Raw genomic sequence first — 27,130 nt, 5'->3', positions numbered from 1 at the left:
GATCCCTGGCCTCACTCAGTGGGTTAAAGATCCTGTGTTGCTGTGGAGTAGGCTGGCAGCTGTAGCTCCGATTCGACCCCTAGCCTGGGAACTTCCATATGCCGCACATCTGGCCCTAAAAAGAAAAAAAAAATTAAACCAGTTTTTATAACTGTAAAAATACAAAATGCACTTGGTAAAAATTCCAACTTGACTCAAAATGGGATAAAACAAACAGTAAATGTCTGTCCTCTCCACACACCCTGCCTGACCGCTGTCCCACTCCAGGGGAGACATCTGCTAATGCTGCCTTAGATTCATCCAGTATGTATATGTGTTCTCTACCAAATGCTATACACATCCATACACTGGTAAGTAATTCCCCTCCATCTGAAGGATCACCTAAACTTCATTCATTAGGCCCGGCTGGTCTAAGGTCTCTGTAAGGTATCTAGACTCACAGAATTTCAGTGATGATACATGTTGAGAATTTGTACAGTGGTAAAAACAAAAAAATCAAGATATAAAGTCACATTTTCCTTCTTGTATAGACCCCTGGAATGAACCGGTTCTGCTGAAATCTTTTAGCCAAGTGAGCATGATTTTGGACTCCTGACTTCTGGAATGGTAAGGTAATACATTTGTATTGTTTTGAAACATTAAGTTTGTGGTGATTGTTACAGCAGCACTAAGGAATGTATCGTTTCCTCAGATGATGACTATTTCTATTATTATTATTACTTTGTCTTTTTAGGGCCGCACCTGCCACACACGGAGATTCCCAGGCCTGGGGTCGAATTGGAGCTGTAGCTACTGGCTTACACCACAGCCACAGCAACACCAGATCTGAGCCACGTCTGCGACCTATACCACAGCTCATGGCAACGCCAGATCCTTAACCCACTGAGTGGGGCCAGGTATTGAACCTGCATCCTCGTGGATACTAGTCAGATTCATTTCTGCTGAGCCACAACGGGAACTCCTATTATTTTTATTATTATTATTTCTATAGGAAAAAAAATAGTTGCCAGTGATTTAGCACTTACTGTATGGTGGGAACTATACCAGGTACCTTGCAAACAATAATTTATTCCTTACAACAGCTCTATGTAGGTGAGTATGGTTATTCCCTCTTTTTTTTTTTTTTTTAATAGAAGAGGAGAATGAAGATCAGAGAGAGAAAGTAAATTTGTTAAAGTCACATAGTCACATACATGCTAGTTAGCAAAGCAATTTTCTTTTTTTTTAATTAAAAAAAAAATTTATGTCCACACCTGTGGCATATGGAGGTTTCTGGGCAGGGATTGAATACCAGCCACAGCTGCAGCAATGCTAGATCCTTTAACCCACTGCGCCAGGCCACAGATCAAACCTGTGCCTCCATAGCGACCCAAGCTGCTGCAGTTGGATTCTTATCCCACCACGCCACATCGGGAACTCTGCAAAGCCATTTTCTATCACATTTTAAACTCATGTGTTTATACATCCTAGACATAAGTAGATTACACTTTACAGTCTAATATATATAAGTGGATTTGATACTGTTTTATATATGCAATTGTATTTCTTGAGGAGTTACTACTGCCATGAACATTTTTAGCATGTAAATCTTCTAACATAGTGTCGTCATGGATTTCCTACTGATTCAATGCATTTGTCTTAAAAAAGAAAATAATAAAGAATGATTACGTGTTGTTTTCAATCAAGCATCTGATATCTTATCTGAAATTATTGGACGGGAAATATCCTAATAGACTAGTCAATCATGTTTTTAGTGTATTCTTTTTTTTTTTTTTTGGCAAGAAAGAAATTTATTAAGATAGGATGCTTGTGAGAGGTTCAAGCTAGCAGGCAAAGAAGCTCTGCCTTGAGGATTAGGTGGGCTACATTTTTATACTCGAAGGAAAATGGGGAGGGAAAGGACTGCCTTCTTCCTTGTTCTTGGAGTAGACATCAGGCTTACATCACTAGCTCCTCCTTCACATCCGTAGAGAGTATTTGGTCCTATGAGGTCAAACTCGAAATGCGACAGGACTTATTCAAATCAGCAGAAGGGTGATGACATCTGCTAAAATATGTTGCATCATCTCAGGTTTCCATATAATGAGGCTCTCCTACTTTGGAATGTCATCTTTTCCTTAAATTCCTGTACTTGGTCTTAAGGATCCTTGGTCTTAAGGATCCTCAACTTGAATGCAGGCCTCGTTTTATCTCTCACTTAAGGACTCAAGGCCTGTCTTAGGCTCTCATTTTTGGTTTTAGAGTTGAGCAAGCCTGCTTTGTTCTGATGGATTTCTTGAGTGATCATTAACTTACAGTGGCCTCCCACAGTTCCCTAGGTTTCCCTGTCTAGCTACAGTCCTCAGCCGCCCACTGGGACTTCTACAACTACCTGTGTAACTATCTTACTCCATCCCTGTCGAAGTATACTTAGAAAGGACCGGGGAGGGCATTGGAGTATGTTGCTTGAAAAATGTATCCCCACTTGGGAGTTCTCATTGTGGCTCAGCAGTAACGAACCCAACGAGTATCCAGGAGGATGCAGGTTCAATCCCTGGCCTTGCTCAATGGGTTGAGGATCTGGCATTGCCATGAGCTGTGGTGTAGGTCATAGATGTGGCTCGGATCCTGTGTTGCTGTGGTCGTGGTGTAGACCAGCAGCTGCAGCTCTGATTTGACCCCTAGCCTGGGAGCCTCCATATGCTGTGGGTGTAGCCCTAAAAAGCAAAAAAAAAAAAAAAAAGTGTCCCCGTTGAGGTTCTCTTCATTGGGACTTGGTGACCACCCAAGGGGCAAGGTGCCCCACCCCTACCCCCCACCCCCCAGAGGCATGGAGAAAGGCTGGGAAATTACTTTTATGATCCATCGAGGCTTCTACCATGGGTGTGTGTGTGTGTGTGTGTGTGTGTGTGTGTGTGTGTGTGGTTTCTAGGCTTGGTGAGAGGACGGGGCCTCTTCACCCCAATTTCCCCTGCTGGTACCACTGGACCCAATAGCACTGAGGAAGGTTCTGGGGCCAAGAAGAAGTTCTATACACACAAGTCGACTCTCTCTGCCCTGGGGTAGATAAGGCAGGTCCAAGCCAGCTGGGTCAGGCATGTCCTCCCAGTGGTCCTGAGCATGTGCCCCTTTGTGCCTGGGCACACCTGTTCTTCCCTGCCAGAGAAGGCCAGACTGCTGGGACCCTGGGTAGGAGGTACTGCATGCTGTGCAGGCCCAGCCAGAAATGGTTGTGGGAGAGTTCCCTTCATGGTTCAGTGGTTAACGAACCCGACTAGGATCCATGAGGATTCGGGTTCAATCCCTGGCCTCACTTAGTGGGTTAAGGATCTGGTGTTGCCATGAGCTGCGGTGTAGGTCGAAGATGCGGCTCGGATCCTGCGTTGTGGCTGTGGTGTAGGCTGGCAGCTGTATCTCAAATTCGACCTCTAGTCTGGGAACTTGCATATGTGGCAGGTGCGGCACTAAAAAGCAAAAACAAGCAAACAAACAACCAGTGGTGGGCCGAGACAGTGAGTAACTGGGGGGCATTCTCAATCCTGCCCTTGTCAGGGGTGTGCCCCCACCCCCACACTCCCCCCCTCACACTATAGTCTATCCTGGTTTCTGGAAGAGTTGGCCTGACGCCTGCTGTCTGGGAGTGTTCAGGATGGTTTCCAGAAGCCCCTCCTAGGAGACAGAAGGCACAGAAAGAACATGTGAAGGAGCGCCACGCAGGGCACGGGCCAGCCTCAGCCCTGCCAGCAGTGCCTGCACCAAGTATATCCTTGTTTTGTGGTTTCCTACCCCAAATATAAGGAATTTAAGAATATAGGGGAGTTTCCGTCATGGCTCAGTGGTTAACAAATCCGACTAGAAATCATGAGGTTTCAGGTTCAATCCCTGGCCTTGCTCAGTGGGTTAAGGATCCGGTGTTGCCATGAGCTGTGTTGTAGGTTGCAGACACAGCTCGGATCCCACGTTGCTGTGACTCTGGCATAGGCTGGCAGCTACAGCTCCGATTGGACCCCTAGCCTGGGAACCTCCATATGCTGCAGGAGCAGCCCTAGAAAAGGCAAAAAACAAACAAACAAACAAACAAAAGAATATAAAGAAAAACTTTTGAATTGGGATTATGTACTTAGTAGGAAAAAATAAATTAACCACATTCAAGTACATTGTAAAAGGCTTGTACAGAAGAAATTCTGAACATCTACTTTTAATTAAAAGATCAAAGTTTGAAGGACTTAGCTCGATTATGGTGATTATTAAATAGTGAAATCATCTCATGAGTAACACAGTAAGTTAGCCGTCTCCATAAATGAAAACATTAAATAAAAAAATAGATTGTGATCTATGCTGAATGCCAACTTAGATGTCAATTTTGTCATAAAAGTTTTTTATGTTCCCAATTTCTCACATCTTTTGTAATTCATTTTTTCATATATTTCAGTGACAGTTTCACTTAAGTTTGTTTTTATTACTTTTAACTGGTTAAGAGAAATCAAAAGCTGAGTTTGCTTTCTCCTTGGCTCTTGTATTGTTTTGTAACTCCTGTAAAACTCGTATCATATTCTATCTTTGTGGTTTTATCAACTGTGTGCATATTTCATCTCTTCTCATTTAAAAACGTTGTTCCAATTTTTCTACTCCTAAAACAGTAATGAAGCTACTCTGCTCTATATTTGTGGGGGAAAATATGTCATATCATCTTGAAATTTACTGTTACAGCTTTTATACAGATTACAACTTACAGTAATGAAAGCAGATTGTATAAACATTTTAAATTAAAATATTTGATACTTATTGCTGGGAGAAATTAAAGAAGCCTTAAATAACTGGAGGGATTTATTATGTACATAATTGGAACACTCCATATAGTTTTGTTGTCAGTTCTCTCTGATTGATAAATAGATTCAGTGCAATTCCAAGAAAAATCCACCATGCTGTTTGGCTGAAAATTTCAAGCTAATTTAAAAGTTTTTCAAAGAACCTAAAATGCCAAAACAATTTTGAAAAAATACAAAGTTTAAGAAGTGAGATGCCTTGGGAGTTCCCATTGTGGCTCAGTGGTTAAGAACCCGACTAGTATCCGTGAAGATGTGGGTTTGATCCCTGGCCTCACTCAGTGGGTTAAGTATCAGGCTTTGCCACATGCTGTGGCATAGGTCGCAGATGCAGCTCGGATCCCATATTTGTGTGGATGTGGTGTAGGCCTGCAGCTGCTGTTCTGATTTGACTCCTAGCTGGGAACTTCCATATGCCACAGGTGTGGCCCTAAAAGAAAAAAAATAAAAACCAAGAAATTAGATGCCCTGATTTTAAACTTTCAATAAAGCTACAATAAACAAAGATATACAGACCATGGAAACAATAGCATCCAGCAATAAATGCACACAGGAGTTCCCTTTGTGGTTCAGTGGTTAACGAACCTGACTAGGATCAATGAGGATGCAAGTTCGATCCCTGGCCTCACTCGGTGGGTTGGGGATCCTGCGTTGCCATGAGTTGTGGCGCAGGCTGGCAGCTGTAGCTCTGATTTGACCCCTAGCCTGGGAACTTCCATATGACGTGGGTGCGGCCCTAAAAAGAAAAAAAGAGAAAAGAAAAAAGATTTTCTTTCGGAGTTCCCGTCACGGTGCAGTGGAAACGAATCTGACTAGGAACCAGAAATAGACCCACACAAATATGGCTGATTGATTTATAACAAAAACTCCAAAACAAGTCAACGGAGAAAGAGAAAGTGGTGCTGGAATAACTGGATATCTGTATAATGGCATGTGGAAATTCCTGGGCCAGGAACTGAATCTGAGCTGCAGCTGTAGCAACACCAGATCCAACACCAGATTGAACCAGCATCACCGCAGAAACAAGCCGGATCATTAACCTACTGAGTCACAGTGGGAACCCCAGGATGTCTATATTTTTAAAATATTTCTGGAGTTCCCGTCCTGGCTCAGTGGTTAACGAATCCCACTAGGAATCATGAGGTTTCAGGTTCAATCCCTGGCCTTGCTTAGTGGGTTAAGGATCCGGCGTTGCCAGGAGATATGGTGGAGGTTGCAGACTCGACTCGGATCCCGCGTTGCTGTGGCTGTGGTGTAGGCCGGCGGCTACAGCTCCGATTGGACCCCTAGCCTAGGATCCTCCACATGCCGCGAGAGTGGCCCAATGGCAAAAAGACACACACACAAGCCTTACCTCACACTATACTCAAAAAGTAATCTCTGATGAATTATTAACCTAAGTGTAAAAGCTAAAACTCTAGGGCTTCTAGAAGCAAAGAAAGGAGAATATCTTCATGACCTTACATTAAGCAAGTATCTCTTAGGCCCCAGAAAGCACTGACTGTAAAATAACATTGGACATAGTAAGAATTTAAAACTTCTACTCATCAAAAGACATGGTTAAGGAGTCTCCGCTGTAGCACAGTGGATTAAGAATCAGATGGCAGTGGTTTGGATTGCTGTGGAGGCAGGGGTTTGATCCTTGGCCCGGCACGCGGTGGGTAAAGATCTGGTGTTGCTGCAGCTGAGATTCGGTCCCTGGCCTGGGAAGTGCTATATGCCATGGGTGAGGCCAAAAAAAAAAAAAAAAGAGAGAGAAGAAAAAGGACATGATTAAGAAAATGAATAGACAAATCACAGAGTGGGAGAAAATATTTTGTAACAACACAACTGATGAAGGACTTATATCAGAAAAAGGACTTATATTAAAAAGTAAAATTTGGAGTTCCCGTCGTGGCTCAGTGGTTAACCAATCCGACTAGGAACCATGAGGTTACGAGTTCGATCCCTGGCCTCGCTCAGTGGGTTAAGGACCCTGTGTGGCTGTGAGCTGTGGTGTAGGTTGCCGACGTGGCTCGGATCCGGCATTGCTTCGGCTGTGGCTGTGGCTGTGGCTGTGGTTGTGGTGTAGGCTGTGGCTGTGAGGTGCGGTGCAGGCCGGCAGCTGTAGCTCCGATTTGCCCCCATCCTAGGAACCTCCATAGGCTGCAGGTATGGCCCTAAAAAGACAAAAGACAAAAAATAAATAAACAAAAGGTAATATTTTCATAACATGAAATACTGTTAATAATTAAAGAGAACACATTAGTAACATACAAAATGACAGAATGAGTCTCGAAAACTTTGTGCTGCACAAAACAAGTCGAGCACACAGAGTAGGTGCTGTATAATTTCATTTCCGTGACGTTCTGGAGCAGGCAGATCTACTCCAAGATGAAAACACTCAGACCAGAGGTTCCCTCTGGGAGCATGCGCTGACAGGGAAAAGGCACACGGGAAGGTTCTAGAGTGAGGAGCACTGTCTGTATCCTGACGTGGTATTGTTACACAGCTCTGTGCATGTGTCAGAACTCACTGAATTGTATACCGAAGATCTGTTTATTTCACTGAATGTAAATTATGCCTCAACGGAAAGTTAGAAAAGCAGTGTTGTGCTTCTTTTCTGGGAAAGACTACTTTAGTCATATGAGTTTTTTGGGGGCTTCATATTTTATTTTTTCATTTAAAAAGTTTTATTGGGAGTTCCCGTTGTGGCACAGGAATCCGACTAGGAATCATGAGGTTGCAGGTTCGATCCCTGGCCTTGCTCAGTGGGTTAAGGATCCGGCGTTGCCGTGAGCTGTGGTGTAGGTCACAGACGCGGCTCGGATCTTGCGTTGCTGTGGCTCTGGCGTAGGCCGGTGGCCACAGCTCCGATTCGACCCCTAGCCTGGGAACCTCCATATGCCGCGGGAGCGGCCCAAGAAATGGCAAAAAGACAAAATAAATAAATAAATAATAATAAAATAAAAAGTTTTATTGAAGTACAGTTGATTTACAAGTCTGTGATCATTTCTGCTGTACAACAAAGTGATTCAGTTACACATGTACATACATCCATTCTCTTTCAAATTCTTTTCCAACATAGATCGTCGCAAAATACTGGGCAGAGTTCTCTATAATACCCAGCAGGTCCTCCCTAGCCAGCCACTCCACACACCCCAGTGGGCACATGCCAATCCCAAACCAGTTAGTGACATGAGTTATAATTTAATTAATCCGTCTTTGAGACTGCTTCTAAGAAGGATGATGGCTTCAGCACTGACCTTTGGATCTCCTTTATGCAAACTGACCAAAATGGCCAATGAAATAGAAAATTGAGGAGCAACCTGAGTAGTAAATACTCTTTACAGATGCTCCCCCGCCCCCGCCCCCCCCCCCCCCCCCCGAGTAATTCTGCCCATCCCTGTCTGGGTATGCAGCTCCTCCCACCAGGAAGGAGACCTTATGTCCCCTCTTGAGTCTGACGCAGACCTGTAACTGCTTTGTCCAGTTGGATGCAGAGAAGTGACGTCCTGGGGTCTCTGAGCCTCTGCTTACTGTCTCTGAAACCCAGTAGCCATGCTCTGAGGAAACGTAAGCGGTCAAGTGGAAGGCCATGTGGCCAAGAGTAGAGGCCTCCACAGGCCCTGCTGAGCACCCCGTGACAGCCTGAAGCCGTCTTGGAAGTGGACCCCCAGCCTCAGTCCCACCAACCTCACCAGTGTAGAGCAGAGAGGAGCTGCCCATTGAGCCCTGCCCAGGTTGCAAAAATCACAAGCAAGTAAGTGCTTATAGTTTTAAGTTAACCAAATTGTGGGTTTGTGTGTTATGTGGTGATTGATAATTAAAACAACTTGCAGGAGTTCCCGTCGTGGCACAGCAGAAATGAACACGACTAGGAACCATGAGGTTGCAGGTTCGATCCCTGGCCTTGCTCATTGGGTTAAGGATCTGGTGTTGCCATGAGCTGTAGCGTAGGTCACAGACTCCGCTCAGATCCTGTATTGCTGCGGCTGTGTTGTAGGCCAGCAGCTGTAGCTCCGATTTGACCCCTAACCTGGGAACCTCTATATGCCATGAGTCTGGCCCTAAAAAGCAAAAAAAAAAATAAACCAACTTGCAGAGTTCCCTGGTGGCTCAGCAAGTTAAGGATGCCATGAGTCTGGCCCTAAAAAGCAAAAAATAAAAATAAAAAAAAAATAAATAAAACAACTTGCAGAGTTCCCTGGTGGCTCAGCAAGTTAAGGATCCAGTGTTGTCAATGCTGAGGCAGGGGTTTGATCCCTGGCCCAAGAAATTCCCCATGCCATGGGCCTAGCCAAAAGAATAAACTAAAAAAGTAAAATAAAGTAAAATAAAATAAATCACTCTGTCTTCCAGCTCACTGATCCATTTCTGCCTCATTTATTCTGCTATTGATTCCTTCTAGTGAATTTTTCATTTCAGTTGTTGTATTCTTTAATTCTGTTTGGTTGTTTTTTATATTTCCTAATTCTTTGTTAAAAACTTCTAACTTCTCACTCTGTTCATCCGTTCTCCTCCTGAATTCTTTTTTTTTTTCTTTTTTTCTGTCTTTTTGCCTCTTTTGGGCTGCTCCCGAGCGGCATGTGGAAGTTCCCAGGCTAGGGGTCTAATTGGAGCTATAGCCACTGGCCTACGCCAGAGACACAGCAACACGGGATCCGAGCCCTGTCTGCCACCTACACCACAGCTCATGGCAACGCCGGATCCTTAACCCACTGAGCAAGGCCAGGGATCGAACCCGTATCCCTATGGATACTAGTCAGGTTCGTTAACCACTGAGCTACTACAGGAGCTCCACTATTTGTATTTTTATGTATGTGATAGGTTGGTTACGTCTCTTAGCCTTGGAGAAGTGGCCCTTTATGGGGTGTCCTATGTGTCCCAGCAGTGCACTCCCCTCTTGTCACCCAAGGGCTGGTGCCACCTGGCCCCAGGGTACTATCTGGCCTATGTTTGCAGACTTAGTCTGCAGGCTACAGGACTGTCGTTTTCTTGCTTCTGGTGTCTACCCCCTGGTGGGTCGAGTTAGGTCTTAATCCTCTGCTGGGCAGGGCCACGTCTAAGAGCATGTCTAGAGGTGGCTGTGGTCTCAGGAAGTCTTCAGGCAACCTGTCTGCTTACGGGTGGGACTGTGTCCCCACCCAGTTTGTCTTTTGGCCTGAGGCAGCCCAGCATTGGAGTCTGTAGGCTGTTGGGTAGGGCCAGGTCTTGGTGCCCAAATGTCAGCCTCCAGGAGAGCTCATGCGGATGAATGCTCCGTGGTGTATCTGGCACCAGGGTCTATGTCCCCAAGTGATCCACAGGAACCCCTTTCCTCCCCAGGAGATACTCCAAGACAAGCAGGTAGGTCTGGCCCAGGCCTGTGAGATTACTGCTTTTGCCCTTGGCCCCAGTGCATGGGAGTTTTTTGTGCACCCTTTGGTAGTGAAGTCTATTTCCCCCAGTCCTGGGGCGCTCCTGCAATCAAGCCTCACTGGCCTTCAAAGCCAAAAGCTTGGAAGCCCTTCTACATGGTGCTGGAGCCCTGGACTGGGGGTGCCTGATGTGGGGATCAGAATTCTCAGTCCTGTGGGAGAACCTCTGCCATGTAGTTACTGTCCAGTTTGGGGTTTGCCTACCTGGGGCTATGGGACTTGATTATATGATGAGTCTATCCCTCCTACCAGTCTTGCTGTGGTTCTGTCTTTATGTCTTTAGCTGTAGAGGATGTTTCCTGGTAAGTTTTAGTCTTTTCCAGGGATGGTTGTTCTGCAGATTGTTGTGATTGAGGTGTGCTCGTGAGAGGAGGTGAGCTCAGGGTCCTTCTACTTCGACTCCACCTCTTCTAATCGGCCAGCCCGGGAACTTCCATTTGCTGTGGGCATGGCCCTAAAAAGAAATAATAATAATAAAAATAACAACAACAATGATTTCTTTCTTCTGTACCTCTCAATGAAAGTTCCTAAACGTTCCTCATATCAAAATATATTAAAAGCCTCTACAAAAGCACTAATAATTTCCTGCCAATAAAATATAATTGCGTTAATGAATTACTGAGTTAACGAATACAAAACTTTAAGAAGAAAAGAAAAAAGTGAGATGTTTTGCTTTTTTTGATCTACCAAAAAAGAATGTGATAATATAAATTAGGTTATTTTTAAAACCGGTAATTTAATACTGAAAAAAATTATAGTTCGGTAGCTACAACATGGAAATCAAATAACTTACAGTTGACTTAAGTTGTTTTATGTTTTCTCAAACCAGTATGATGGTTACCAATTCAAAAGGAAAAATAGGCTGGTTAATCATAGCATCAGCTTTTTTCCTAATATGGTAAAAACAATTTTAAAGTTCTTACTGTATGACATCTTAGGGTGTGATTTTCCTAACTGTCAGAGGAAGATTCGTGATATATCATGCGCCTGTTTTTTGTTTTGTTGTTGTTGTTGTTGATTTTATTTATTTTCCCACTGTACAGCAAGGGGGTCAAGTTATCCTTACATGTATACATTACAATTACATTTTTCCCCACCCTTTGTTCTGTTGCAATATAAGTATCTAGACGTAGTTCTCAATGCTACTCAGCAGGATCTCCTTGTAAATCCATTCCAAGTTGTATGCCATAACCACAAGCTTCCCATCCCTCGCACTCCCTCCCCCTCCCATCAGGCAGCCACAAGTCTATTTTCCAAGTCCATGATTTTCTTTTCTGAGGGGATGTTCATTTGTGCTGGATATTAGATTCCAGTTATAAGTGATATCATATGGTATTTGTCTTTGTTTTTCTGGCTCATTTCACTCAGTATGAGATTCTCTAGTTCCATTCATGTTGCTGCAAATGGCATTATGTCATTCTTTTTTATGGCTGAGTAGTATTCCATTGAGTATATATAACACATCTTCCAAATCCAATCATCTGTTGATGGATGTTGTTGTTGTTTTAAACCAAGTTGCTACCCAGACTTTATTTAGAGCCCTGAAAAGTCCAGGCTCCTTACACTATAATTTCTTTCTTTCTTTTTTAATTTCCTTATAATTAATTGATGTAATCAGATCTGGATTTGTATATGAAGTCATCACAGGCCATCTCATAGTTTGAGTTTTGCATTGCAGGAATGAATTCTCATGGAAAGGAAGAACTTTCTAGAAATTCTGTTTAAATGGCTTTGGGGAATTTCATAGACATTCTCAAACAATGTGTTATTTCTTGTTCTAAAAGCGCTGCTCCCCGATTTGGTATCAACTGTCAATGCCACTTACCAAGGCCAGCCATCTGTAAAATATACATGAGGAATCCTTAGAAGGTTCCTAATGTCAACCCACTCTCATCTGCAATCTACAGTCCATCATTTCACATTTTCACAGCAGTGTCTTAAAATGCAGTAGTCGGGAGTTCCCCTTGTGGCTCAGTGGTAACGTACCCAACTGGTATCCATGAGGGCGTGCATTCCATCCGTGGCCTCCCTTAGTGGGTTAAGGATCCGGTGTTGCCATAAGCTGTGGTATAGGTTGCAGACGTGGCTCAATTCCCAAGTTGCTGTGGCTGTGGTGTAGACGGGCAGCTATAGCTCTGATTTCACCCCTAGCCTGGGAGCTTCCCACATGTGTGGGTGCAGCCCTAAAGAAAAAAAAAAGAGGAAGAAGAAGAAGCAAATGGTGTTGGAAGAATGAGGCCTTGGCTCGGGTTTTAGGTTCATGATCTCTTTCTTTCTGTACCGTGTGAATCTAGCTAATATGATGTGGAAATACCCATCCCTCAATTGCCTAAGAGGCCTTTACAGCCCCACCCCATGCTCCTAAATATACTTTCTTCTTCCACATCTTTACTAAGGTTGAATTTTACACATCGCTATGTGATTCTTGTATTACTCTCACCCACTAGATTATAAGTTCCCTAAGGAGAAGCACCTCACCTTTTTTTTCGGCTCAGAACTATAAACCCAGTGTTTAGCAGCATGCCTGGCATGTGGCAGATTTTCCACAGATGGTTACTGAATGAATCAATAAGAATACATTCTAATTGGAAAAGTCATCTCACCCCAACAGAAGTCAGTGCCATGGAAACAAACAAACATGCAGATCCTACTACTTAAATTCTCTCATGATGACTTTGGACTCTGTTGCCAAAAAGAATGTTTGCCATGGAGCAGAGTGGGGACAAGTTGTGGCTGGTGCACTTCAGAGAAATAATTGCACAGGGGCTGATGAATAACTAAGAAAATTTCTCTAGGAGTTCCCGTTGTGGCTTAGCACAAACGAATGTGACTAGCACCCATGAGGACGATAGCAAGGATCCTTGACCTTGCTTAGTTGGTTAAGGATCCAGCATTGCCATGAGCTGTGGTATAGGTCAAAGATGTAGCTCAGATCCAGCATTGCTATGGCTGTGGTGTAGGCCAGTGGCTGCAGCTCCATTTTGATCCCTAGCCTGGGAACCTCCATATGTTGGGGGAGCAGCCCTAAAAAGACAGAAAAAAAAAAAAAACCTGACTAGCATCCATGAGGATGAGGGTTCAGTTTCTGGCCTCGGTCAGTGGGTTAAGGATCTGGCATTGTAGCAAGTTGCAGCATAGGTGGCAGACGTGGCTTGGATCTGGCATTGCTGTGGCTGTGGTATAGGTCAGCAGCTGCAGCTCTGATTTAACCCCTTGGCTGAGAACTTCCACATGCTGCAGGTGCGGCCCTAAAAAGAAAAAAGAAAAGAGAAGAACGTTTGTTCAGAACCACTGTCAGTGATGAAAGGTGCCAGGTACCTCACACAGGAAGAGCTTCCACAGCTGGACTGTGATATATGCTTACGAGGCTTTGGCTCAAAGACAACAAGTTATCCCACTTTACTCCAGCCCAGAGGTGCAGAAGGCTGGAGAGGAGGGGGAGGGCACCCCTTCCATGACGGGGAGATGCTGCCTGCCCTCCCTCCTGAACCAGGCAAGGGGAGTGCTACTAAAATGATTTGGAAAGATTGAAGCACTTGCAAGGAAGGGTACTGATGATGTACCTGTGCCCAGTTGGATGATGAAAGGGAAGTAAAGGTGAGTTTGCAGGAGGAGAGAGAATGGCAGAGACACAGCCTGCACACCTGCCATCTGGTATTGCAAGCATTCCTGGGTTTACAACTGGTGAAGTGAACAAAGCTGAAGTGGGCTGAGCTGAAGCCATGCGCTGGGACCCTGCCCCCTGCCCCACCCCCACATGGTGGCTCCTTGGCCAGCGGACTGCAGCATCCAGTTGATGTCAGGAGAGGGGAGTGGGAGTGCGGGTGGGGATGATAAACTGGAGCTGAACTTCACACTTCACACATCCTCTGGGAGTCCTGTGGCCGAAGGTCTCCTGGAGCCTGAAAAGAACTCACGCTGAGGACACAGACAGTGAATAAGGGCTACTTTGAGAAACAAGTTGGTAAAGATTCAGGCTCCCAATATCCCATTCAGTTCAGATCTCGTAAATCCTGAGAAGTAGGAGTGTGCAACTCAAAAGCAGTTGTGGAATAAGCTTCTTATGAAGACTGGACCACTGCCACTGACTCTTCAGCATCTTTGTTGAGGAATGTACTAGAAGACAAATTGAATTCACCACAATGGCCAGCTAAGACCATACTGTTTTGATGACTGTAGCTTTGTAGTATATGAAATCAGGAAGCCGGATTCTCTAGTTTCATTTTTCTTTCTCAAGATTGCTTTGGCTATTCAGGGTCTTTTGTATTTCCATACAAATTTAAATATTTTGTTCTAGTTCTGTGAAGAATATCATTGGTAATTTGACAGGGATTGCATTGAACCTGTAGCTTGCCTTGGGTAGTGTAGTCATTTTGACAATACTCATTCTTCCAATTCAGGAGCACAGTGTATCTTTCCATCTGTTTGTGTTATCTTTGATTTCTTTCATCAGAGTTATACAGTTTTCAGATTACAGGTCTTTGGCCTCTTTAGGTAGGTTTATTCCCAGGTATTTTATTCTTTTTGATGTAATGGTAAATGGGATTGTTTCCTTAGTTTCTTTCTGATATATATATATATTTTTTGGCTGCACTCAGGGCATGTGGAAGTTCCCAGGCCAGGAATCAAACCTGTGCCACAGCAGTAACTGGAGCCACCACAGTGACAACACCAGATCGTTAACCTGCTGAGCCGAGGAACTCCTCTTTCTGATCGTTTGATATTAGTGTATAGGAATGCAAGAGATTTCTGTGTATTAATTTTGTATCCTGTAACTTTACTGAATTCATTGATGAGCTCTAGTGGTTTTCTGGTATCATCTTTAGGATTTTCTATGTATAATATCATGTCACCTGAAGTATTTTGTAAGCTGTGACAATGGGATACATTATTCTGAAGTACATTTTTTAATAACTCTATATCTCATTCTTCTCATGAAACAGTTTTTTTCCTAGAAAATTTAATTCTTCGTACAAATCTGGTTTGTGTAAGTCTAAGTGGGAATTTAATTTTCTTTTTCTTTTTTCTTTTCTTTCTTTCTTTTCTTTTTTCTTTTTCTTTTTTTTTCTTTTTTTTTTTTTTTGGTCTTTTTGCTTTTTCTAGGGCCACTCCTGTGGCATATGGAGGTTCCCAGGCTAGGGGTCTCATCGGAGCTGTAGCTGCTGGCCTACACCAGAGCCACAGCAACACGGGGTCTGAACCGTGTCTGCAGCCTTCACGACAGCTCATGGCAATGCCGGATCCTTAACCCACTGAGCGAGGCCAGGGATCGAACCTGAGTCGTCATGGATACTAGTCATATTCATTTCATGTGAGCCACAACAAGAACTCCGGGAATTTAATTTTCAATGAAAATATATGCCATGGCATTTGAATGTGTCTTCTGACATTTCCTTTAACTTGTGGAGGTCTTACGAGAACCTGAAAGTGGCTTCATGACTCGTACACAATTCCGTAGGCCCATTTATGCATTGTGTTATATCTTCAGTTGCAAGGAAAAACTAATTTTAAAATTATCTTCCTTATTAATAATTCATTCATCCAAAGCTTCATATGAAAATAGCACTTTTGGAGTTCCTCTTGTGGCTCAGTGGGTTAATAACCTGATTAGTGTCTGTGAGGATTCAGGTAACATCCCTGGCTTGTTCAGTAGGTTAAGGATCTGGCATTGCCACAAGCTGTGGTATAGGTCACAGATGCGACTTGGATCCAGTGATGCTGAAGCTGTGGTGTAGGCCAGAAGCTGCAGCTCTGATTTGACCCCTAGCCTGGGAACTTCCCTATGCCTCAGGTGGAGCCTTAAAAAGAAAACAAAATAGCATTCTTTGTCACTAAATACAACAGTCTTTGCACTTAATTTCTATGTGTAAGCTTGCAGCAGTTTTCAGAACCAAAGATTCTAAACTTGAAGAATTCAAATAACTCCCTAAAAATAAAAATGCTTAATGCAATGTCCATGTATATGCTTTTACTTTGTAGCAATTTATTTTGTAATATTTAAAAATAAAAGTTTGGGGGTTCCTGTAGTGGCTCAGCAGAAACTAATCTGACTAGGAACCATGAAGTGGTGGGTCGGATCCCTGGCCTTGCTCAGTGGGTTGGGGATCCAGTGTTGCCGTGAGCTGTGGTGTAGGTCGCAGATGCGGCTCGGATCTGGTGTTGCTGTGGCTCTGGCATAGGCTGGCGGCTACAGCTCTGATTAGACCCCTAGCCTGGGAACCTCCATATACCGTGGGTACGGCCCTAAAAAGGATAAAAGACAAAAAAAAACCCAAAAAACAAAAACAAAAGTTTACCTAGACAAAGTTTACTCAGTTTACTGCCTGAGCTCTGGCATTTCCTGTCCTAGAGAGTTGATACTTGTTCAGATGCCCGAGGAACCTGCCCTAGGGATGGAGTGCCAGCCACCCTTCCACCCTGGGTCCCACCATTGTCCCCAAGCAGAGCCCTGCTCTCTCCTCTGAAGCTCCTGCTGCTGCCTCTGCCAGGGCCAATCTCTAACCACCTTGGGGTCCCACGTGTCCTGACCTGCCCCAAAGTGCACCTAGGTCACCAGATGTCAGGTGGCTTGGTTTCCCGTGCAGGCCCTGCTCCTGGCCCTGGCTTACCTGTGCTTGCACCTCCCAGCCTGTCTGCTGTTCAGTGCATGCTCCATTGCACCCTCAAACCTCATTTACAAAGCACAAATTCAAAGATAAAATTATTCATAATTTCAAGGCAGCATCAGTCCTTCTGAGAGCATAGCCCAGGTCACACAGCCCTGAAACCCAGCCTGCCAACCTTCTGTTATGCTCTGTAGATGATCATATCTGTCATCTCTGAAATGTGCTTGTAAACTCACAGGGCTGACGTCACCTTGAGCCTGATAACCAATTAGCCAACTAACCTCAACAAACTGCAGTAAAACTCAATTTTTCACTCTCTCAGCCCCGCTCTCTGCCCACTCCCAGGTTTCAGCTTTGCAGGTTTTTAACCTGGATTCTCTTTCTCTAGCTCTGAGAGACTGACCATCCTAGGTTCCTGTTTAGCACAACTGCTGAGATCTCAGAGCACAGAGAGATCAAACACTAGCTCAGCAGGAACATAATGATGAAGTCTGAGTCCCTGCAGGTTTGATGGCTCTGGCTCCAGAGAGTGGAGTTGGAAATGGTTGGCGGGGTGTTGGGGGGGGGAAACGGTGCACCTGCAGTGCTTAATTATAAATGGTAGGACATGAATATTCCTGTTTTACAGAATTCGATGAAACAGCGCTAATTTTTATTTTTATGCTTTGCTTTTTAGGGCTGCACCTGAGGCATATGGAAGTTCCCAGGCTAGGGGTTGAATCAGAGCTGTAGTTGCTGCCCTACGCCACAGCCACAGTAACACTGGATCCAAGCTGCATCTGCGAACTACACTGTAGCTCATGGCAACACCAGATCCCTGACCCGCTGAGTGGAGCCGGTGATTGAACCCGAGTCCTCATGGATACTAGTCAGGTTCATTACTGCTGAGCCATGACAGGAACTCCTTTTTGTATCTTGTTGTTCATAATTTGCCCCAACTGAGCATGCACGTGGTTCTTTTCACTCCCGTATAGTTTCTTTGTATTTCGTTGCTGGAGGAGATGTTTGTCCAGGTGCAGCCACTGCAGCCACTGCAACCAAGGGTCCCCAGTCACAGGTCCCAGCCTGGCTCAAACCCAGAGTTGGCTTGGCCTTTGGGGGTTGACTGACCACATACATTGTGCTTCTGGTCACCCGGAGCATTCACACGAGTGCAGGAAATTTATTGAAGTTTTGATTTGCTGACCTGGCCCTCTGGCAGGAGCAGCTCCACGTTGGGCCTAGAAACATATTTAACTCAAGTTTTCTTGGTCTGTGTTTTGAAGGCGTCGTTTCTTTTTTTTTTTTTTTGTTCTGTATAACTTCTTACTTGTTCAGGTGATCAGCAGTAGAACATCATAGGATTTCCTTTCTCCCAGAGGTCGATAGAAAAAGGCTGCAAAACTAGAGATAATGTTATTGTACCTTCACTGGTGTCGGAATTGCCTATGGTGATAATGAGATATAGCTGGAGAGATTCTTCACCTGTGAAAAAAAGCAACCTGCCCATCCCTCTTGTGGCCCATCTCCCACCAACAACCCTCTCCCATCTCTTCCCACCTGTGCAATAGTGGTTCTGGCAACGGGGCAGGAGCAGGGGTTGCAGGTAGGGTGGTGTTTGCCAGCTCAGAAACCAGAAGGACAGTTGGAGTTCTCTTATGGCTCAGTGGGTTAAGGATCTCACAGTGTCACTGCTGTGGCTCAGGTTCCATCCCTGGCCCGGGAACTTCCACACACTGCGGGTGTGGCAAGAAAGGAAGGAAGGGAGGAAGAAAGGGAGGGAGGGAAGGGAAAGGAGAGGGGAGCAAAGGAAGGAAGAAAGCGGAAGCTCAGTTAACCCTAATGTGGCGGGCTCATTTCCTCCATCTGTTCTGTAAATCATGCCGGTGCCCAGGAGGATGGGGAGCGGAGGGAGGTGGAAGGGGCAGTCCCTGCCCAACAGCCAGGCTGGAGCAGGGAGGGCAGCTCAGCACTGCTAGGAGTGTTTGTGTCACCGAACCGAATTGGTCCGTTCACACACGCACAGTGAAGCCAGTCTCCTGACTCCCATTGGTGGTGGAGGAAAGTGCAGCCTTTATTGCAGGTGCCAAGCATGGCATCCAGGTAGCTAGTGCTCAAAAGGCCCAAGCTCCTCGAAGGCTTCCAGGGAAAGGTTGTGGGGTGGGGGGGGTGGGGGTTCAGCTCACACTTTTCTGATTGGTTGGTGGTGAGGAAATCGAGTCAATCTCATTCGCCTTCTGGTTCCCACCTGTCTAGGGTCTACCTGCTTGTGGATAGCATGCAGTTAACTGATGGGGGCTTCAGTGTCTGCAAAACAGCTCAAAGGACATGGCTCCGAATATTATCCGTGCTCCTTGAGGAGGAACTAAAGGTCCTTGACATTGTTCAATAGCTAAAATATCATTATATTATTAGTTTGACCGGCTTGACTGTTTTCCTTTCTTTCTGCATTTTCTCATTCTCTGGTTAAATTTACACTTTGGGCCTCAAGGAGGACACGGGGGCTGAGGTCTGTTCAGGGCAGGCCCCATAGGATCCTGCTCAGTTATACCAGGCAGATATGAACAAGGTAGGGTTCCTGCTGACTCCCTCACCCGCTGGCTCCTGCCTCTGCCCTGTCATCCTCGGGTGCTCCTTCCTGTCCAGCTGACATCTCAGGGCATGGTTTCTTGGTGGCCTGGGCCCAGGGCACCCACCCTCTCTCCCGCTTGGCTGGAAAGCCAGCCTTAGCCCTTTCAGGCCAGCCCTCCTTCTCTGCCATCACATCCTCCTTGATGCTGGTTGAGGTGTAAGATTATTCTTTACTTTTCAGGCCTGGACACATTGTGATGAATTTTAGGGCTTGTCACATTTCAGGGCTCTGTTTCATACCACACACATTGTTAGGAATTTGAAAAGTGCTAGTAATTATCCATCAATGAGTAAGCTTTGAAGGAAGAGAAAAAATGTTGTGAAATAAATGACAGGGTTATAATTGAGGCTTATTCAGGGCAAAACTATTTCTGGTATGTTTTGAGCACCAGATAAATGTCAAGGAAACCAATGAGAAATAGCAGAAACTGCTGAAGTAGCATAAATTCACATTTGTAGCTGCTGCAGATGAAACGGAAATGCTCTCTACGTGGCCTGTGTGAGACAGTGTTTCACAGGACTATTAAAATTATGTCTTAGGTGTTCCCATCGTGGCTCAGTGGAAATAAATCTGACTAGCACGCATGAAGATGAAGGTTCAATCCCTGGCCTTGCTCAGTGGGTTAAGGATCCAGCATTGCTGTAAGCTGCAGTATAGGTTGCAGATGTGGCTCAGATCTGGTGTTGCTGCGGCTGTGGTATAGGCCAGCAGCTACAGCTCTGATTTGACCCCTTCCAATGCTGTGGGTGCAGCCCTAAAAAAAAAAAAAAAAAAAAAAAGACACACCAAAAAAATTACATCTTAAATGTAATTTAGGATCCTAAAATTTTCAAGTAGCAATTTGAAAAGTCTTGGAGTTTTCTTTCAACATGGCCTAGAAATCTCTGGCAACTAATTTCTATATGACTAAAGCCACCATTTGAGCTTTTCTAGGGAGGCTCCCAGGCTAGGGGTCTAGTCAGGACTGTTGCTGCTTGCCGGAGGCCAGCTCCAACAACAGGGTCCGGCAGCCAGGATGTATACATCCCAATAGGAGATGGATAGCGTCGGTGAAAGAACGGAGACAGCCTCTTTGTCCCTTCTTTCAGGGCACTGGACTGCTCAAACTTTATTGGCATAAATGGTTGTTATATAGACAGTTTTTATTACAGATTACATCATAGTGTTCAAAGTACATTGGTTCACTATTAGGCTTTGCTTTTTGATCACATGGTACAGTAGCAATATGTCATGTTTTAGAATCTTTAGCCTAATTAAATTTAGTGAGTACAATTCAAGGACAAACAGACACAAACATATCATGTGGGAAAGAGGAGACCCAGCACAAACCATCTCATGGCCAGCCAGTTCCCACAAGCTGAAGAAGTTATGAACACAAAAAATCTTGTCTTCAGACTAGTGTCTATCTTCAAAGTGTCCTTGGCAGGGAGACAGTGTGAGAAAATACAAATCAACTTAGTCAGCTACCACTAAAAGTTTCTAAAATCAAGGACAAAACTCACAGCTGGGTTTCTTTTGATCAAGAATAATATATGTCTAACTTCTATGGATCTCATTAAAATTCTAACTCTAAAGTTTACTGTATAACTGGTTAGTAGATAAACACTATGTTTTTAATTAATTTGGATTTCAATAGAGGAAAGTCCTTCAGGATGAAATTCTTATTATATTATTGTCATAATTTTGCTAAATCACAAATCATCGCAGGAAAATAAGAATGGGAACTAAGAATAATAAGCAAATAATCAGGAAAGACTGAGGAAAACTGAATAACAAATAAAACAGCAGGAAAGACTAGGTAACCTGAGAAACAGTCCATGTTCTCCGGCACAAACATGGAAATTGTTTTCCCAGGAAAGCCCCAATTCTTCTCCATCAATATCAAAATGAGAGCTGTGTAACCTGAGGCCTGCCCTCGGCTTGTACCGTTCAGGCAAGCTTTCATCCTGACCAGAAGTCCACCTTCGGTATGCACCGTTCAGGCAGGCTTTTATCCTGTCCAGAGGCCCACCTTTGGCATTTACTGTTCAGGTGAGCTCCCTTCCTTGGTTAGGAACCTGCCTTCAGGTTTTTCTGCCATCAGGCAAGGTCCTTTTTTCTGATTAGGAGCCTGCCCTCGGTTTTGCACCATTCAGGCAAGCTCCCTTCCCCGGCTCCTTGTATCTTTTCGGCTCCCCACAGCTGCTGGCCTACGCCACAGGTACAGCAACTCGGGATCCGAGCCTCATCTGCGACCTACGCCACAGCTCACGGCAACACCAGATCCTTAACCCACTGAGCAAGGCCAGGGATCGAACCCTCAACCTCATGGTTCCTAGTCAGATTCGTTAACCACTGCGCCACAATGGGAACTCCCTGAGCTTTCTTTTCTTTTTTTAAATGGCCACGCCTGGGGCATATGGAAGTTCCTGGGCCAGGGATTGAATCTCAGCTACAGCTGTGACCTGTGCCACAGCTATTGTTGCCAAAAATCTTGGCTGCCTCCGTACACTGATGCCAAAGGAAATGCAGAGACAGTGGAGGAAACAGAAAAAGTAGCTTTAGTTGCCAGGCAAAGAGGGAACACAGCAGACTAGTGCCTCAGGACTGTGCCCCTCTTGGAGGGAGGAGTGAGGAGTTTTATAGTGTGTGAGGAGCAGGGCGCGATCAGCTCCTGTTCATTTTCCTGATTGGCGGGTGGTGAGGCCATTGGGAGTCAGCATCATCAACCTTCTGGTTCCAGGTGGGCAGCATACCCTTGACTTCTTCTGCCTGGTGGGGCTTCAGCACCTGCAAAACAGCTCCAAGGACACAGCTCAGGATATCATCTACAGTCTTTGAAGAACCAAAGGTCCTTGACTTTGTTGAATGGCTGAATTATTATTACTGTTTTTTGGGGTTTTTTTGCCTTTTCTAGGGCCGCACCCTCCGCATATGAAGGTTCCCAGGCTAGGGGTCTAATTGGAGCTGTAGCTGCCGGCCTACACCACAGCCACAGCAATGCCAGATCTGAGCCGTGTCTGTGACCTACACCACAGCTCATGGCAATGCCGGATCCCTAACCCACTGAGCAAGGTCAGGGATCAAACCCGAAACCTCATGGTTCCCAGTCGGATTCGTTGACCACTGAGCCACGAAGGGAACTTCTACTGTTTTTTCTCTCTCTCTCTCTTTTTTTTTCTATTTTCCCTGATTAAATTGGTTTTTTGACTAAAGGTTTTCTGTAGATAAAAAGGCCGGTGGAGGACATGAGTTGGGGGTCTCATCTGGGGAGGCCTCCCAGGGTCCCGCTCAGTTACACTATAGCAATGCCAGATCCTTAACCCACTGAGCCAGGCCAGAGATTGAACCCGAGCCTCCACAGCGACCCAAGCTGCTGCAGTCAGATTCTTTTTTTTTTTTTTTTTAGGACCGCACTCTCGGCATATGGAGGTTCCCAGGCTAAGGGTCAAATTGGAGCTATACCTGCTGGCCTACGCCACAGCCACAGCAATGCAGGATCTGAGCTGTGTCTTTGACCTACAACACAGCTCACGGCAACGCCAGATCCCCGACCCACTGGGCAAGGATCGAACCCTCATCCTCATGGATTCTAGTCAGATTTGTTTCCACTGTACCACAAAGGGAACTCCCTGCATTTGAATTCTTAACCCACTGTGCCACAGCAGGAACTCCTGTTTGAGCTTCTTCTTTTTTTTTTTTTTTTTTGGTCTTTTTAGCTATTTCTTGAGCCGCTCCCGTGGCATATGGAGGTTCCCAGGCTAGGGGTTGAATCAGAGTTGTAGCTGCCAACCTACACCAGAGCCACAGCAACTCGGGATCCGAGCCGCGTCTGCAACCTACACCACAGCTCACGGCAACGCCGGATCGTTAACCCACTGAGCAAGGGCAGGGACCGAACCCTCAACCTCATGGTTCCTAGTCGGATTCATTAACCACTGCGCCACGATGGGAACTCCCCCCTGTTTGAGCTTTTAAAGAATAAACTCTTACCCTAGATGTACTGTAGCCCTAGCTAGTGAGTAAGTGAGGAAATAGTGAGATTAAGGAAATCTCATAGGAAATAGTGAGATTTGGGAAAAAAATCAAGATACTGGGTACAATAACACTGGTCAACAGAGCATGTAATTAGGTCTATGCTTAGGAATTTCTAATTTAACCAAAAAAGAATTAGACCTATTATAGCTGCACCAATGGTCAGAAAGAGACCGAGTGGGGAATTAATGTACATAAAAACTTGGATTGTCTAAATCATGCCAAGTGGCATATCAAGTCACGTGTGTCATATGTGTCATGGGGCCTATCCAAATGTTTCCAGGTGTAGTTACACGTGGTTTTCATGTGTGACAGCAGAGTTGGTCAGGAATGAGCGGAACCCCGGCACTTGGCAAATTAATGCAGGAAACAGGTGGTGGGAACAGTTTGAAGATGAGCCAAGCTGTTTGGGTTACAAAGCTATTTTCAAATTCATTTTGCCACCATGGAGAGAGAAATCACACCTGTTAACTTACCTAATTGTCCTTAGCTAGCGTTATCAGGTTCAGTCTTGCACCCTTTAACAGCCATTGGAGATGGAATACAGTATCTCAAAAGGTGCTTTACAGTGGCGTGGTCACATCGGTTCAGTAGCCTTCAGTTGTGACTTCAAAACACTAGAATTCATTGCCTAGAACTCTATCAATTTTCTCAGCATGTTATTTCTGTTGACTGATGGCTGCCACTCCCCTCCCCTGCCCACATTAAAGTTCTGCGGAAACAGATTCAATTCCTTTGAACAATGATCAAAGGACAATTATGAAACAGGCAAATCTGAAAGGCTAGAGTATAATGCCACAAATTTAAGACAAAATTGTCTCCAAAGACATTTGCAGTTGGGATGTGACATATTGGCTTCAGTGAGCATTTCACAAGGAGTGAAATATTCTAGGAAAATCTAAACTGGCTTTTTCTTTTCTCCTTTGCTCTGCAGAGAGCAGATTTCCCCCACATATTTGCTGAGCAGTTTTTCTTTATTATGAAAAATAGGCCAGCTGTGGAAGAAAAGAGTCTTTTTCTAGTTGGCTGTTGGAAGTAAGAATAGCACAGGCTACCAGGTCAGAATCCGGTGAGCCTTGCTAAGACAGGATGTAGGGAGTTCTCAGAGTTGGGTGACCCTTGCTGAAATAGGACACAGGTAGTTATCAGAGTCGGGTGAGCCTTGCTGACACGGGACATAGGTGGTTATCAGAGTCGGGTGAGTCTTGCTGAGACGGGACATAGGTTATCTAATGAGGGACCAGGAAAACCCAGTTAATGTGTTGGCTGAAGGCTTGGGGCCTAAAGATTGTGTAGACATGCAGGCTGACACACTAAGTTTGAGATCCTGGGCCCTGGGGAAGGCTTTGAATGGAGTATTGGTCATTGCCAAGGTGGAGTGTTGCTGTTATGGGCCTGAAGCTCTGGAGTTACCACATCCTGCCCGGACTAGTTTTTGGCCTTCCTGGTATAAGTAAACCTGTATCTCCAAGCCTATCTTCCTTATTCCTGTAAGCCCCCCTGTAGCAGGCGGTTCATCTGGTGGTTTGGAGCATGAGTCCTGAGAGATGAAGGGAGGAACTGACTGTTTCGACCCACCGCTCTGGTGGGCTGGACACTGGGCCGGACAGTTGACCTTTCCTAACGAATTCATTTTTATTCACTAAGTCTTTAATTATTTCAATGTTTCTGTTCTATAGATAGGTTCATTTGGGCCATATTTTAGATTCCACATATGAGTGATATCATATGGTATTTGTCTTTCTCTTTCTGACTTATTTCACTTAGCATGAGAATCTCTAGTTGCATCCACATTGCTGCAGATGGCATCATTTTGTTCTTTTTTATGGCTGAGTAGTATTCCATTGTGTATGTATGTACCACATCTTCTTTATCCATTCCTTTGTCGATGGACGTTTAGGTTGTTTCCATGTCTTGGCTATTGTGAATAGTGCTGCAGTGAGCATAGGGGTGCTATAAGAAAAAGAATGTATATATATCTATGACTGGGTCACTTTGCTGTACAGTAGAAATTAACACAACATTGTAAATCAACTGCATTTTAATAAAAAAAATTGATTCTTCAAATATCACTGTTTTTTCAACGTTTTAATATTGACTTAGTGTGTATCATTTCTCCAGTGTTTCAGATTAGAAATCTGGGAGTTCATTCATTCACTCAGCAGTTATTTATTGGGTATTTACTAGTGTCAGGAATGATATTGGGCATTGGGTTGAGGAGTGGAGTGAAATAGACATGGCCATTGTCCTTATAACACTATCTCCCAGAGGAGGGGGAACGACTATAAATAAATTAGCACCTACAGATGTGTAGAATTACAGTTGAAAAGTGATTTGTGGTGAACACTGTAAAAGAGAATATTCATGGGAATTTGAAAGGCAATAAAGAAGATTGAGGAGGAGTTCCCTGGTGGCTCAGAGGGTTAAGAACCTGGCATTGTCACTGCAGTGGCTTGGTTTGCTGCTGTGGCACAGGTGTGATCCCTGGGAACTTCCATGTGCCTGGGGTGAGGGCAAAAATAAAAAATGAGGATTGAGGAGTCAAGGAAAGCCTCTGATGAAAGTGCCATTTGAACAGAGACCTGACGACAGCCAGGAGGGAGGATAAGAAAGTTCCAAGCAGAAGGAAGGGCTGAGGGAGGAAATGGTGTGTTCCAGGGTCTGAAAGACCACTGAAAGGGTGGAAAGGTGAAGAGTGTGCAAGATCAAGTAGCCTTTGACCCTTTTTTCTCACCCATCACACCCAGTTAGTGTATGTAAATGCAGATTGTGTTATTGCATTGATGGGGAGACCACTGCCGTTGAAAAAATGGGTTTGTACACCTGCAACTAAATGTAAGTCAACTATACTTCAATAAAATTTGTTTAAACAAAAGAAGGAAAGATAGGTTTTACTCACAGTCACAAGAGAAGGGCCATGCCATGCTGCAAAGGGTCATGTGGGGAAGCACCAGGCTGGTCAGGGAGGCTGAGGGGGCGAGGGGGCAAGGGGGAGCGTTGGCAAGAGCCTTTGCTGTGCTTCAAGAGGAGGAGGAGTGAGGCTGAGGACTGGCTCATTGGAGTAGCCTCAGTGGGCTCCAGGGCGGAAGAGTCATCTCTAGGTGTCCGTACCTGGCCCTTGGGTGGTTAGGGCAGGTGGATGGAGCTCAGAGTGTGGGAGCCTGAAAGGAGTGGGTAGTTGCACAGGAAGGTGGGCTCATAGCCTTCACCATCTCTAGGGACTGGTTAGCTCTGGAAGGGCCAGTCTCCCTGGGGTGGGTAAGATCCCAGACGCCAAAGCATCAGATACGCAAGCTGTAAGCAGGTGGTGTTACCGACCTGGGTTCTTGGCCTCTTCAATCAATAGAAATTGATAAGATGCCAGACAAGAAATTCAGGCAAGGCTGTATTGGAGCTCCTGCTGCAGCGGGGGGAGGGGTGGAAAAACAAGTCACAGGTTCCCTTGCTAACTTGTGGGGGCCAGCTTGTTCCTTACATGGGGTGAGGGTAGGGGTGGGTCCAGGCGTCTGGCTGGAGGGGTGGCTTAGGTGGTCTGCCCCCTTTGATGGTGCTGTGGGCAGGGGTCATGTGTAGCACCTGCCTTTACTTCCCACACCCTGCTTTTGCTCTGGGCTTTTCAGAAATGGCAGTTGGTTTTTTTCAGGTTTTTTTGTATCTTGTCGCCCATAATTTGCCCCAGCTGAGCATGCACGGGGT

The 27,130-nt window shown here is 45.1% G+C and overlaps 1 protein-coding gene across 3 annotated transcripts in view; it reads left to right on the top strand.

The window, feature by feature from the left end:
* Positions 1–27,130, top strand: part of PRIM2 (DNA primase subunit 2) — a 373,431-nt gene that overhangs the window by 8,940 nt on the left and 337,361 nt on the right. For all 3 annotated transcript variants that reach the window (XM_047794656.1, XM_047794660.1, XM_047794664.1), the window contains exon 2: positions 531–606. The gene's annotated coding sequence lies outside the window, so the exon portion shown is untranslated. The remainder of the gene's footprint in view (positions 1–530; positions 607–27,130) is intronic.

This window comes from Phacochoerus africanus, chromosome 9, assembly GCF_016906955.1.
Source record: "Phacochoerus africanus isolate WHEZ1 chromosome 9, ROS_Pafr_v1, whole genome shotgun sequence".
NCBI lineage: Eukaryota > Metazoa > Chordata > Mammalia > Artiodactyla > Suidae > Phacochoerus > Phacochoerus africanus.
The sequence above is the reverse complement of the archived record's forward strand: the minus strand, read 5'-3'. Positions and strand labels throughout refer to the sequence as shown.